At 45.7% G+C, this 15,723-nt stretch overlaps 1 protein-coding gene and 1 long non-coding RNA gene across 9 annotated transcripts in view; one reads left to right on the forward strand and one right to left on the reverse strand.

Annotated features, from left to right (window-relative positions):
* The window catches only part of FRMD1 (FERM domain containing 1), a 67,435-nt gene extending 56,464 nt beyond the window's left edge, over nucleotides 1-10,971 (reverse strand). For 2 of the 5 annotated variants that reach the window (XM_073337955.2, XM_073337954.2), the window contains exon 1: nucleotides 10,011-10,377. The gene's annotated coding sequence lies outside the window, so the exon portion shown is untranslated. Of the gene's footprint in view, nucleotides 1-5,869; nucleotides 5,935-10,010; nucleotides 10,378-10,868 lie in introns of those variants that run through there. The other 3 variants (XM_073337950.1, XM_073337949.2, XM_073337951.2) reach the window with 3 other exon arrangements.
* Nucleotides 2,511-15,723, forward strand: part of LOC140909204 (uncharacterized) — an 80,066-nt gene continuing 66,853 nt past the window's right edge. For 3 of the 4 annotated variants that reach the window (XR_012158135.1, XR_012158134.1, XR_012158133.1), the window contains exon 1: nucleotides 15,370-15,465. This is a non-coding gene — a long non-coding RNA (uncharacterized LOC140909204). Of the gene's footprint in view, nucleotides 2,619-15,369; nucleotides 15,466-15,723 lie in introns of those variants that run through there. The other variant, XR_012158136.1, reaches the window with a different exon arrangement.

Raw genomic sequence — 15,723 nt, forward strand, 5'->3', positions numbered from 1 at the left:
GCCCCCTGCTTCCCCATCCAACCCCCCACCTCATTCCTGACTTGCACCCCAGGACCCCTGCCCCATCCAACCACCCCTTTTCCCTGTCCCTTGATCGCCCCCCATCCAACCCTCCCGTCCCGCTCCTTCCTGACTGCCCCCCGGGACTCCTGCCCCATCCAACCCCCCCTTTTCCCTGCCCTCTGACTGCCCCGACTCCTATCCACACCCCCGCCCACCACCCCCAACTCCCCTGCCCTCTATCCAACCCCGCCGCCTAGAGCGCCGGTGGCTCTGCCCAGCCGCCTAGAGCGCCGGTGGCTCTGCCCAGCCGCCTAGAGCATTGCACCAGCAGCGCGGCTCACTGAGGCTGCGGGGGAGGGGGAACAGCAGGGAAGGGGCCAGGGGCGAGCCTCCTGGGCCAGCTCAGGGGCCGGGCAAGAGGGTCTGGTGGGCCAGATGTGGCCTGTGGGCCATAGTTTGCCCACCTCTGTATTAGAGGCTTATCATAATGCAGTTGCACAAGAGATTGAATTAACATCGCACAGGGATCCTTAACTATAGCACCTCCTCACTTTTGAGGGCTTGACTTTGAGACCTTAACATACTTTTGCAAAGCAATTTGGTTTTTTTAACATAATTGTCTATAAATCTTAGATATATGTAATATATAAATGTAAGAGCCCCTGAAAGAGTGAAGCCTACAGAAACAGCATGTATTTCTTCCTCAGCACACCATTCTCACCAGAATGCCTTGTCTATGCAAATCCCTTAAGGAGCAATGGATCACCCATCTCACCTTCCCCATTGACACAGTAGCTGTAAGTGCTCCTTCTGCAAATGAAATTGAACTACTGACAAGAAGTTCTTCGTTATAATTAATTTGTTTATTTCTACAAGGCTCGTCCCTCCAGTTTCTGCGGTAAATATCGATTAACAAAACTTGCGTGATTTATAGGATGTGTACAGGCTGCATAAATCAAGCACATGAATATGAGTCTAAGATTTAGTAGCCATTAGAATTATTGATTAGCTTAGATGTGTACAGAGCACAGTATGGGACTGTGGAAATATGGGATAGAGCAGGTCATGCGGTAGAGAACAGAATCTGGGCTCTTCTGTATCACAACTGCACTACACAAACATACAACAGAACAAAGTTCATCCAAACACCATGCTCCTATTGTCAATCGTACCACCAGTGTAATTTTTAGTAGGACTTTTCTTATTCTTCGTGGTTTAAGGTGCAGGGCTTGGAAAGATATTCACTAATAGAGAGTTCAGCTCTACCCAGAAATGCATGTGCATTGCCCTTCCATCACTGGCCCTCATTCATCAGAGTAAGCACATCTATGGCAATGCATAAGCAGAACCAGCAATCCAGTACTGATCACAGAAGAGTTACTCCTGGGGGAATTCTGAGCTACTGCACATGTGCAGAATTCATGTCTGACAATTTTTTTTCCCCCTGCAGAAAATACATTCTGCCTGAGAAGTGCTGCAATTATGCCCTTCACCCACCTGGGGCCGCTGTGGCACCAGAACAGCCAGCAGCCATTCCTCACAACAACCTGCCGATGGAGCCATGGGGCACACTGGCTGCTGGGGGGGAGGGGTACAGACTGGGAACTAGTGGGGTGACAGCGCTGAGTCAGTGGCTGTATGAAAGGGGTGCTGCAAGGCCACAAGGGGATGGGGGTAGATGTGCTGACTGTATGGGAGAGGCTTGGGATCAGCCAGGGTCTGCATGGGGGAGGCTCCTCAACTCCCAAACAATCCCTTCCCTCATTCCCCCAAACAAAGCCTGTTCCGTACTTCACACCCAACAACCCTCCATGTTCACTCCCAGGCTCCTTCCCTATCCCCACAAGCCTTTGCACTGCTTCTGAAGTGTGGCAAATACATTTCTGTACTGTACTTTAAATGAATTACTTAAAGTTCTGTATTAATATGACTAGTAAGAAATCTATTGGTCAAAAAAAACAATTACCTAAATTTTTTGGGGGGGGGGGTAATTTTTACAGGCATACTTGCTGACCAGTATTTTGAAATAAATTACCATAATAATTGAAACTGGTGTGATTATATTGTGTTATTTTGACAAAATATGCAGAATTTTAAAATATTGTGTGCAGAATTTTACATTTTTTTGTCACAGAATTCCCCTTGGAGTAGAGAGCGGCACACACTGCCTGATACATGAATATGAAGCAGAGCAGAGAACACTCCTAGGTTTGGTGCTCCCTTCCTCTGCTCATGTGTTTCAGTCCGAGAGAGAAATGAGCGAGTGTTTTGGCAGTGCAAAGTGGGGCAGAGAAAAAAGTTATTTTATACACACACACCCCTTGATCTTCATAATAAGACAGAAGGAAAAGAGTTAGTGGCACTGCCCCTTGCTACTAGAAATGAGATAGCAAGCTGAGAATGGAATTCTTCCCATCCAAGGCACCATGACAAGGCAGAAAGACTGAAAATGTGGCTCTCCTCCTTCCCAGCATCTTAGGGCTAGGAGACTTTTTCCAAGTGGTTCAGAGAAGTAAAGAATGGGATCTACTATTGGTATCACTCCAGGGCAAGTTCTCCAAGTACTTGTTACATTTGTCAAGCCTGCTGGGATTATACTGAGGTTTTTCGGAAGGGTAATGTAACATTTATAATTATACCCTTGCGCCACAGCTGGTCAGGAATATTTTGCCAATGTAGTTTTGTTAATTTGTTTTTATAGAAAATGCAGTTTCTGAAAATTTTCAATTAACATGGGAAAATTTTGATTTTGCTGAAATGTTTTGATGATTAGTGGCGGGGGGTTGGGGGGGGGGGGGGGAGAGGACCCAGATGAAATATTTTGATTCATGTTCTGTCAACCTGAATTGAAACATTTGTAAAACCAAATCAAAATATTTCTAACGCTTTTCTAAACACTTTTCCCTAGTGAAGACACAGTCTTAAAGTGGTCCCAAAAGCAGCATCTGCATCTCTCTGCAAATCTAACTCTGCTTTTGCTTCACCTGCGCTACCACCAATGGGAGTGCTAATGTAGACAGACATGTTTTTACCACCATGACCTCTAGATCTGCTCGGAGCAGGATTAGAAGACATAGTGATAGAACCATGTAGACTATCCATATGCATTTCTATTACTATATTGTCTAGACCTCAAAGCAGGTCTAGACAACACAGTGGTAAGAAGGCATGAACATCAGCAGCCAGCCTGCTCTAGTGCTCCCAAAATGTTACAGTAACAGCAGGAGAATTTCAGAAAGAAATGCAGACATGGCCAAAGAGCGTCAGTCTGATTGCACTGAATGGTGCACAAAATATTGGAGAGTTAGGTGGTTAATAAATAAACCCTTTGTAAGAGATCTAAGAATCTCCTCCCTAAGGAAGGTTTCTTATAATTACATGCTAATTGGTGTAATCTGATGCACTTCTAAAAACAAAAATATATAAATAAAAACCCTGCTCCTCATAACCCATCCCAGACAAGAATAGTTATGCTAATACCATCTCAAAAAATGGAATGAACTCCACCAGAAGGAAAATCCACACTCTTTCCCTCCAATTCAAATGTTACCCAATAGTTAATTTAATCACAAAATCCAAATATTCAGAGTCTACACCATATTGGATACAGATTTGCTTTTTAAAGAAAGCAATTTCTGCAGTGCTTACTTTAAAATGTAGTCAGTCAGTTTCAGTGAGTGCAGAGAGTAACATCACCTCATCTGTGTAAAATGTGTTGACTTTCAGATATCTTGTGTCCATTATTTCTGGAACACAGCTTGCTGTTTAGTACAATAGAAGAGCGAAAACTCCAGTCTGCCAAAACCCCAACAAAATTAACACAAACAGCAGTGCTTTTAAGATTAAATACAGCTTCATGGGCCACACAAGGTACTGCTAGGAACCAAATTTTAAAGGAATAGGGAAATTTAAAAAACAAAAACAAAAAGGAACCCAAACTACGGTACAGAAAACAATTCCTGGCTATTATGAAGTTAAACCTTGCAGGGAAAGGAAAGAGGAAGCCAAGAATTTTAAACAAATATGAAAAACAATGTTGTTTTCCAAGGAAAAAGAATGGCAAAATAAAATGCTAAAGAGCGACTCACACTTAGAAGAGGATTATTTGGATAGGCTGTGCCCCTCAATCTGTCCCGGTTAAAATAGCAGGCTGACCACCACCACAGAAAGAATTAAGGGACTGCAGCTAAACAGTGCTAAGATAATCAAGGAGCAGTGTAGTTAAAAAGGAATTTCTGTAGGAACAGAAGAATCGTAACCTTGGAGTAGATCAGGCATGCAAGTCATTTACATTATTTTGAATCAGTCTAACAGTGGGAATACTACTTTGTTGTGCACTGAACAGATATAAAGTTTGCCACCAGTTCATGTCCCTTATACCTGAGGTGCTAGTGGATCAAATTAGTAACAGTAAATGGAGAGCAGTATCCAATACATCTTTGTTTCTTAAGATGTTCAGAATCCTCTAAAAAGACTGTTTACTAACTCTTTTTGTTGGGGATAACGTATGCATGCCAGGAATATAGATCTAAAACAACAGACAGCATCCCTACCTCACCACCAAGCTTCCTATCGTATCTGAACAGACTCAAATTAATCAGAGGAACACACACATGCAAAAATGGCTGATCCTTTCACTTTTAAGATTTATTAATGAGTTTTTAAACTCAGCTTACCACTTTTATAAAAGACTCATTTGCCACAAAATTCTCCAAACTAGGCTATCAAAAGGATGCAGACACTATTCCGCAATAATAGACCAGAAAGGCTACCACAAATTGAGTTCTATAAAACTTTTCTATATGTGCTTATGCATACATATGTATTTTCTGTTTCTTTCTGAATTTTTTAAGCTGAGATGTTGGCAAGTTATTTGCTCTTTAGGAATCCATTTGTTAGTTCTCACCTGAAGTCATAATGGTATTGTGACATTATGAACATTTCTATAGTAACCAATGGAGGTGTCAGAAAATTATAACTTAAAGCAATATACTACAAGGTGCGGATGAGCTGTCATGTTGTCATTCCAGATTTCTACTAATAAAAACAGGACATTGAAAAACATTTTGGTTGGACAGTATAAAGTTTTCCAGGAGCTAAGTGGCTCTTTAAAATTCTATGCAATCGATGTTGGAAATACACAATTTGTTTTGGTAAAAGTCTTACATGCTAAAGCACCCTCGCCCTTTTGAAACGTATTTTGTAGAGACTCTTGCACCACCAGAGGCCACTGGAGGAGAGAAAAGCGCACAGGTGATGTAGCACACGGCCTGAGGACCCCTGCAGAGAGGTAGTTACCTCTCATTAGGGGAGCCCAAAGTTCAGAGAAGGAAGAGAACAGCATGGCTGAGGGGCAGGAGAAGTGGCTACGAATGCTGATGCAAACACTTCCCAAAAAGATAGCGGGGAAGTCTGGCTATCTGTGGGGGGAAGTCTGACTCTCTGAGAAGTCTCAGAGTAGCAGCCGTTTTAGTCTGTATCCGTAAAAAGAGAAGGAGTACTTGTGGTACAAGTACTCCTTTTCTTTTTTCTGTGAAGTCTGATACCTTAGGGGGTATACAAAGAAGGGGAAAAAGAAAAAAAAAAAAAACTCAGAAGAGTCACTTCACTACACAGACTCATGGCATTCCCCTTCTCCATCCTCCCTCCTTTCTGAGGAAAGAGGGATATAGATCTACTTCCCCCAGCAAAGGCAGCAGTTCTCTGGGGCTACCATAATTCTCCAGTCCTCAGTTGGTAGGTACAAAAATGCTGGCAGATGCCACAAACCCTCCAAATGGCCCTCACAATCATCTCCCTTTCAATGCCCCTCATTCCAGCACACCTCACTAACCCTGCTTTCTTTAAGAACAAAAAAGATACTGACCGCCAAAAACGTTGTTAGCACAGAGTTAGGTTATCTTCCACTGCCCTGTACCGTTCCAGAATGTGCAGAGCGGCTACACTTAAACCTCTGAAATACAGAGTTAAGGTAATGCCTGCTACACTACACTCCCATGGTACTACCTTAACTCTGCCCTGAGGGGATGACAAAGGACACTTAACATAGATGAATTTTCGTGCTCACCACAACTCCACTTCATTACTCTTAATTAGACCCCCCACACACACACTTCTCAGGAAACTAGGTCTTACAGTATTGATTCAGGGAGTACTTGCAGCTGGTTAGCATAGCACAGGGATCAGCAACCTTTGGAACGCAGCCCACCAGGGTAAGTCCCATGGCAAGCCTGCTGGTTTGTTTACCTACCACATCTGAGGATTCGACCGATCCCACTGGCCGCGGTTCACCGCTCCAGGCCAATGGGGGCTGCGGGAAGTGGCGCAGGCTGAGGGCTTAGAGCGGCAAACCGCGGCCAGTGGGAGCCACGATCAGCCGAACCTGTGGACGCAGCAGGTAAACAAACCAGCCCGGCCCACCAGGGATTACCCTGGCGGGCCGTGTGCCAAAGATTGCCATGCCAGGGATTGGCACTTACTCTCACCTGCACAGGTCACAACATCCACTAGCAATGTCAAAAGGAACAAGCAACATAATGATGGGGCGAACTATTCTAACAATCCCTTGCACAGTCTCTATGCCCACTAGAATGCCTTATCTGTACTGACATTCACATACTGCCATACATCCTCCCTATCTTCTGAGCTCCCCCATTGCTCCTAGGAATACTAGGGATGTTGGCACACACCACCCTGCACCACAAAGTTTACTGAGCTAAGAGGATGGCCCTGAAGCATTCCTTAAGGCAAAGATGAATGAGTTTTAACAATTTATGCACTCTAAAGAGTTTTTCCCATCGATCCCTTGATAAAGGTAAAAAGAAAAGGAGTACTTGTGGCACCTTAGAGACTAACCAATTTATTAGAGCATAAGCTTTCGTGAGCTACAGCTCACTTCCTCAGATGCATATCGTGGAAACTGCAGCAGGCTTTATATATACACAGAGAATATGAAACAATACCTACTCCCACCCCACTGTCCTGCTGGTAATAGCTTATCTAAAGTGATCATCAGATGGGCCATTTCCAGCACAAATCCAGGTTTTCTCACCCTCCACCCCCCCACACAAATTCACTCTCCTGCAGGAGACTCTGCAGGAGACTCTGCAGGAACTCTCCTGCAGGAGAGTGAATTTGTGTGGGGGGGTGGAGGGTGAGAAAACCTGGATTTGTGCTGGAAATGGCCCACCTGATGATCACTTTAGATAAGCTATTACCAGCAGGACAGTGGGGTGGGAGTAGGTATTGTTTCATATTCTCTGTGTATATATAAAGCCTGCTGCAGTTTCCACGATATGCATCTGAGGAAGTGAGCTGTAGCTCACGAAAGCTTATGCTCTAATAAATTGGTTAGTCTCTAAGGTGCCACAAGTACTCCTTTTCTTTTTGCGAATACAGACTAACACGGCTGTTACTCTGAAACTTGATAAAGGTACTGGCCCGGGATCTTTCATAGAGACTCCCAGACATTGTTCAAAGGAACCAGAGTCGAGGTTGCCTGTGAAGCATTACCTTACCTTTGTATTTCCTGGCTTTCAGAGTTTAGTGCCCTTCGCACTCTGGAAGGGCGCAAGGCAACCCCAGAAGCAACCTTAACTTTGCGTTAAGTAAGTCTTTTTGGCAGTGGAATTTAATTGATCTACAGTTTTGCTGACTATACTCTGCTTACAACTGAAAGATATCAGTTGGTTTTTATTGGTCATATAAAGTCCATATCCAAGATGATTTTAGTTATGAATGTAAACCATTCATAAGAATTAATTATTGCAAAATGTGTGTGGATTAACACAAAAATATACCTCATGCTCATAAAGAGGCTTACATAGTGAAAACATGCAGACTAGCATCAATATGCAAGAATCTCATCTTGTACTACTTCCAACAGATTTATTTCCAAGTCTTGCCATTTTTGTGGCAATAAAATCATTTTAATTTCAGTCATGTACCAGAACAATTAGATGTTCTGAAAGTCTAGAGACTAATAATTTTAACTAGAGGATTAATAACCAAAATGCAGAGAGATCTGCTACGGAGGAACTACAATGAGAATCTATGAATTATACCGATGTTAAGAACTTGATGAAAAAAATGTGTATAAGTGATGGGAAAATACCAGCACAGTAGGCAGCACTGAAGATTTTTCAAGAGACTAAGAATAAAATTTCAACACCACACAAAGTGAAAACTCCTTCTCATGACAGGACTGAACACTGTCAGCATTGCTGGTTTGCAATCCACATCATTTCCACAGAAAATATAACCTTAAATCAGAGAGGCAAGTAGTACTCCAAGGTATCTTAGCAATGACAATGTGTCATTATTAATCTGTATTTGTGCAAAATTATAGCTCCTCAGAAGAAATACTTAATACATTTATATACACAAACGCATCTTAGATTTGCATCTGTTTGCCTTACATCTGACTTGTAGCCAGAGACACAACAAAAATTTTGCAGTATCATTTACTTTGAAATTCTGCTTTGTTACAAACTCCCACCTGATCGACTTCCAACCCCCAATATTCCTTTACTGCCTAAGATTTCTTTAAGAAAATTATGTGAAAACAACTTTCACATTAGCTACTAACTGCCCCTTCTAAAATTCCCAAGCTCTTTTTGTTGACCACACTCTCTCTCTGAAGCATTTTCAGGGAGAAAAGCAATGGAGTGCATCAGCTAAGAACACTGAAGTAGTCTGGACTCCTGTCTTATATTATACAGTACTAAATCACAGGCTCCCGAACAGAGGAAAAGGAAAGGGGTGTGTGTGTAAATTTTCTTGGTTTTTAGTAGGAGACAGGTGTAACAGTAACAAACCCTAAGTTTACCACGAGTCAATAATTGATTCAAACCCTTACTTCAGCTGGGCTTTGTTTTAATCAGAGGTGATTCTCTTTTTCTAGAAACAGACCAGTTAGCAAAACTGTTGGAGGAATTGGCATAGAAATGTTCCCACCACTACAGAAGTATCAACATCTAATTCTCTTAGACCTTGCCTTCACTAGGAAACTTCATAGTTGGATTCGCCTGTGGTCCAGCTTCATCAATGGTAAAAATGGTAGAAGCTGTAGTGCAGACAGGAGTCAGGCACCTGACTATTTAGGGTACTGAACAAAGACAGATGAAAGATTCTAGTCTCAACATTGAAAAGTGCTGAACCAAGATTTTACTCCTTAAAGCAAACCTATAAAAGACAACTCACCAAAGTGAAATTCCCAAAAGAATGATTTAAAAACCCTAAATGAAGATAATGGAAAACATCACTAAATATCTTAATCCTGACATTTAAGACAAGATGCAATATTGCACTTACACAAACAATGATAACAGTAATGAACTACCCCACTCCCATAACAAAGTAGTCTACATCTAAGTATATTCAAGTGATTAAAGATTCATGTTCTGGAGGGGGTGGGGAAGAAGGGGGACCTGTTCCAACGAGCTTTGGAAACGTCAACCCCCATTATGTTAATAACATAGTAGCCTGAATTTAGAACCAAAAGCAGACCAGGAGAAATGGAGTGGCTTTGATCAGTGATCCTCATTTCTGTATTTAAGCACCTGTTGCAATAGGAGAATTCTGTTGTTAAAGACTCTGGAAACTAGCAATACCTTAAACGTTTAAGTAGGTAAAGCAAAAGACAATAGAGTGGATAGATGTGCCAAAACCGGGTTTAGTAAATTTCATCCCTAATAATAGCATAACGGAGCTTAAGTCTATACAAACCTGTTGCAAAACAAAAAACAAAAAAACAGCGGCTTTGGAAACTTCGCTTTAGATAAAAGCCAACAGGGAGTCCGCTGGTACCTTAAAGACTAACAGATTTTTGGGGGCATGAGTGAGTGTTTTACCCATGAAAGCTTATGCCTAAATAAATCTGTTAGTCTTTAAGGTGCCACGGGACTCCCTGTCGTTTTTGTGGATACAGACTAACAGGGCTACCCTGATATTTCATTTTAGATAGAACAGTAGCTCTGCGATAGATCTCAGTACACCTCAGTACTTACCGCAGGAGCCAACAGCCAACCGATACCCCTCCCTCTTTTTAGGAGGGCGAGAGGGGTTGGATTTTGCCAAGCGCAGGAGGAACCTGAGCTCCTTCTCTCGGACGCAGCACCCAAGGCTCTGCCTCAGCGCAACTCCCCGCTCACACCCTGCGGCCAGGTACCCTTCACCACCCCCGAGAGCAGGGAGAGGGACTGAAACGCGGATACATTCACTGGCTTCCCACAGACACGCCCCAGCGGAGCCAGGACGGGGGCACGGGCGGCGGCGGCTGCTGCTGCTACTTGCCCAGGCTGCACAGTGAGGGGCCAGGCAGCCCCAGGCGCTACCCCCTCGGACCCGGCTGGCGGCTGTAAACACGCCGCGGGAGCCGCTTTGTTGCCTTCTCAAGGCAGCGCACGTGGAGAGGCGGCGCCCGCAGCGCGCGCCGCCCCGGGGAGAACGCTGCAGCCGCGCCCACCCCGGCCGCTGCCCTAGGAATGGCCAGCGCGGGTGGGGAGTGGGCGGTGCCCGCTCCCGGTTGGCGGCCGGGGGTGTCTGTCCGGTGCGGCTCGTCGTGGAACGCCGGGCGGTGCAGGCGAGCTGGGGGGGGGGGGGTTAGCGGCGCTGAGAGTGGGTCCGGGCAGCTGCGGGGATTCTGTCCCGCTGCGCTCGCTGAGGCGGGGCGCCCGGGGGCGCTGCACGTGCGAAGTGTGGCCACGCTGTAACCCCCCCGGGCCCACCTGTGCCGTGCCCAGCACCCCCGCATCGCCCGCAGCAGCCCGTCTTCGCCGTCTCTGCCCCAGCAGCACCGAGCCTCTGTCCTCCTGCCAAGCCCTTAGCAGAGTAACCGCCTCCCTGCCCCGAGTTAAACCACTCACCCCTCTTCCACACACACACACGATTAGCACCTCCTCGCTGCCCATTAAACCTGGCTCCTCTTCCCAGCCTCAGCAGCTCCCTCTTCCTTCAGCGTGTGTGGCATTAGGGTGACAAGGCATCCTGATGTTATTGGGACCCTCTGATATTAGAGGATTTGTCTTACATATGCAACTATACCACTCCCCTTCCTCCTCCCCCACCTCGGAAAAAAAAAGTGTCCTGATTTTTCACACTTGCTATCTGATCACCCTATGTGGGACAAACAGCCAGATGGACTGTCTATGGGACAGGGGTTGACTTTCAGCCCTGAGTGCAAACTGGAATGGGGGTACAGATCGGGGTGGTGTAGAGAAGGCCCAGTGAGAATAGAGGCGTGAGTCTGTGTGAGCCAAAGATAAGAGACAGTTGTGGAGGGATGGGGAATATTTGTCTAACTTCTAGGTTTTGGAGAATTTCTCAAGCTTGTCTCAAAAATCTCCAGCATTTTAGCAGTGGGTGGAGAGGATGCAAAGCTCAGAAGAGCAGGATGGATTCAAACCTGAGAAATCCTGTGTAGATCAGGTATTCACACTAAGGACCGTCATAATGTATGGAATAGCAAGCATGGGCAGCATGTTGCATAGGCTGGGGGAGGCTGTGCCTCCCCAAACAGCCAGGCGTGGCTCCGCCTCCTGCTTACCACTGCTCCCTGCCTGCAGCTCCAGGCCTCCAGCCACCAGTGCTCTGGCTGGGGCTGGGGCCTCACCATCCTAGCGCTCCGGGGCTGGGGCCACCTGCGCTCCGGAGCTAGGGAGGCTGGGGTTGTACATGGGGGGGTTGCGGCAGCATGCTGCCCGCCCTACCGGCGCTCCTTTGGGGCTTGGGGGTTATCCTGGGGCCGGACTGGGCCAGTGGCCGCAGCTGGGGGGGGCCTCTGGGCTCTAGTAGGGGGGTGGAAGGGGTGAGGCTGAGGGCTAGTCTCCCCCAGCCAGCAGTTCACGTGTGCCCATGATGGCAAGCTCCTCTCATCTTCAAATACATTGATTTTCTGAATGGATTTGACAGCCTGCACAGACATACATAGTGGCATATTCTTCAGTCCTACAGAATCTCAGGTAAAGTTGTTAACATCATTAAAGCCATGACAAAGATGTGAATGAAGCACTCTGTAAGGGAAACAACCAGAGTGCTTCTATGTGAACACCGGCATGAAACAAGGCTGCATTTTATTTCTATTGTTGTTTGGCATTGCCATAGACTGAATAATAAAAAAGTGTATTAGCAACAAAAATAGTGGTGTAGCAAGGGTAGGTGGCAAATGCCTAGAAGACCTAGACTTTGCTGATGATATTGTGTTACTAACACCCCAAAAAATAGCAGACAGACAACCTAGTGAAAACAGCAGGCCAAGCAGGACTCAGAATTAGTTATTCTAAAACATACATCCATGAAACCCAGACATAAAGCAGTAACATAACTTTAAAGGCAAAAATATCAAGAAAATAGAAGAGTTCATCTACCTGGGCAGCACCATACTGACCAATGGACACCTCAAGAAGAATGTGACATCAAGAACAGGAAAGGCATCCACAGCATTTACTAAACAACATACAGAAATCAAAGATATACAGCACCAGAACAAAACTGAGAATTTTCACTTCAAATGTAATCTTGGTGCTAATATACAGCTGTGAGCTAAGGAAATCTACCAAAAAGTTAGAAAACTACACAGCTTCAGAAATAAATGCCTATGAAACATTCTGAGCATTGGTTGGAAAGACTTAGTCACCAGTGAAGAGATCTGAGAAATCACCAACCAACAGCTCATTTCCACCAGAATCAGAAGGAAGCACTAGACATGTTTGGGGCATGTATTCTGGATGCCAGCACACAGACTCCTGCATGAAGCTGTCTAGTGGCAATCAACTGGTGTGAGGAAATGAGGGTGCCCAATAGAAACCTTAAGAAGATTTCGTAGCAGGGAGGATAGAACAATGGATCTCAACACCGTAGAGCAGATGGAAGCAGTAGCAAATGACAGAGAAGAATGGAAGAGACCAGTTTCCATCCTGTGTGCCACCACTGGCATAGGAAGGATGTAATAAAATAAATAAATAAACAGAGGGGGCACGAACCATGAAGGAGGAGGTATGCGTGTGTCCAGGTTTTAACCATGGGTTCCAAAATGGTGTTGAATACAGCTTGTCTTTGGTCTTGTCTGCGCCAGGGGTGCTGGAACAATTTGTATAGTGAAGGTGCTGAGAGCCATTGAACCAAACTGTAAACCCTGGATATAATAGAATCCACTTCAAATCAGGGGGTGCGGCAGCACCGCCATCATCCCTAGTTCCAGCACCTATGGTCTGCGCTGGGGATTTTCCCCAATTCCAGCCAAAATTACATCTTTTCTTGTTTATACTTGAGGTATGCACTATCACAGCTACACTGCTGGCTGCAATCAAGGCAAATCCCAATGTGGACAAGGCCTTTCTGTACTTTTGCAGCTAAACCATGTACTGCAGCAGGTCAGCTATACCCAGGATCAACAAGGGGTCCTTTTTTCTACTGCGGACCAAAGTAATCACTCCAGATTTTCAGTTTACAAGTAATAGATTTCTTTTTTAAACTATCAGCCCAACAAACTAAGCCTGACCTCTGAGAGTCATTCTGTGTGTTCTTTCTTTATTGCTAGTACGAAAGTTTATGTAGATGATACGTAACACAGAACGGAATTTAGGTCACACTCCTGTAGCAAGGTTGGTCCTGCAATACTGATAGGAATAAAAAATATTTTAGTCTGTAAAATAAGTAGATATTATTTATACAGTGCCAAATATGTGTGGCCCTTTATTGACACTAGAAGATATGGTTGCTGCCATGAAGATCTTACAACTTAGGAAGCAGTTTATCCACAAAACACTGTTGAAAAAGAAGGATGCTATTTTTTGAGCCATTTTATAGTTCCCCTTCCCTCTTTTTTGTATATTTTGCTGTGGTTTGCATTTTAATTTGGTAAATAATTACAATATACTATTTACATTATTTCAAATTTTGATATTTCGTGTGACTTCCTCTCTCTCGGCCTTGGAATTTCATGAGTAAATCACTGGTTAATCATATCAGATACCCATACACCTTGAAAAAGGAGTGTAGTCTAGTGGGTTGAGCACAGAATGGAGTAGGCAGAGCCTCCAGAATTCTAACCTCTGGTTCTGATACAGACTCTCTTTGGGCAAATTCCTTAATCTTTATTCTGCCTCACTTTATTCCTCTGAGAAACTGGGGATGACAGTACCTCTGAAGGGTATTGTGAGGCATAATTACCATACTTAATATATATACAGTGTTTTATAAGTGCTAAGCATTAGATCTTGGTGGAGAAGGTCAGCCTCTCTATTCAGGAAGGCAGGCTGACGCTTTCCTTGATGGAAACACAGACTTCTGCTCAAAAAAGATATTTTTTTACATGCTTGGTCTCCCTAAGTATCAACTGGTCTGGGATGTCCCCTTTTTGGGGAAAAAGGCCAAGTAGGTTGTGGTGAGACAATTCTGCAATCCTCAGATTTCCTTCACTCTAGCCAATCTTGTTTCGTGCCCAGGTATGATTGGAAACTTCACTGCTTGCATTAACTGAAAATCTGCTCCTGGTGGTGGATGGAAGTTAGATGCCCCAGCCCCATGCTGATTCTTTTAGGTTTGTCAGTTTTCATTGAACTTGTTAATCATATGACTTGGATAAAAGAGGTTTGTGGAGCTGCCTTGATGTGCTGGTTCAGACCTTTTTGTCTAAAATATCCCAAAGGGGTGTGATGGACGGTGGTTCAGGTATCCTGAGAGCTTTCTTATGCAGCAATTCCATCTGTTCAACACAGAACCCCTTCTGTTCAACACATCTATGAGGCTGTTAGGAGAGTCACTGAAGAAGTATGAGCCGTGGTATCCTCAGTACGTAGATGATACCCAGCTTTATGTCCCCATCTTATCCAATCCAGCTGGTACAGTAGAGTGCCTTACCTGGTGCCTGAATGAGACTGGGTTCTGGCTGAAATCCAGCTGAACGAACATCAGCCAGGAGAAAACAAATAATATTCATAAGTCAGTGGAAAGAACTGGAAGAATTGGCAGTGACTTTACAAGCCTCTTTACAGATATGCCTGCCTCTTAAGACTCAGATTTGTAACCTAGGGGTTTTGGAGGAGCCATAGGGTCCTAGATCAGGAGTGGGCAAACTACGGCCTGCGGGCCGGATCCGGTTACTCAGGGCTTTGGATCTGGCCTGCGGGATTGCCACCCCCGTGGCACCGCGGGCCCTGCGCTGCTCCCAAAACCGCCCAGGACCACGTCCCTGCGGACCCTGGGGGCTGGGAGGGGGCAGAGGGCTCCGCGCACTGCCCTTGCATGTGGGTACCTCCCCCGAAGCTCCCATTGGCCGGGAACGGGGAACTGCGGCCAATGAGAGCTTCGGGGGAGGTACTCACAGGTGCACGGAGCCCTCTGAGCCCCCTCCCCCAAGGGCCGCAGAGACGTGGTGCCGGCCATTTCCCAGAGCAGTGCGGGGCTGGCAGGGAGCCTGCCATGGCCCCACTGCGAGCCACTACCACCCCAGAGCCACTCCAGGTTAGTGGCGCCGGGCCAGAGCCCACACCCCGAACCTCTCCTGCACCCCACACCCCACCTCCCTGCCCTGAGCCCCCTGCCTGCACCCCTACACCCTGCCGCACCTCGCAACCCAACCCCCTGCCCTGAGCCCCCCCCACACTCCGCACCCCTCCCTGCACCACTGCCCTGAGCCCCCTGCTGCATTGTGCACCCCCTCCTGCATCCCAGCCCCCTTCCCTGAACCCCCTCATACACCCCTCCTCTGCCCCAACCCCT

Source organism: Lepidochelys kempii, chromosome 3, assembly GCF_965140285.1.
Source record: "Lepidochelys kempii isolate rLepKem1 chromosome 3, rLepKem1.hap1, whole genome shotgun sequence".
In the NCBI taxonomy this organism is placed as follows: Eukaryota; Metazoa; Chordata; order Testudines; family Cheloniidae; genus Lepidochelys; species Lepidochelys kempii.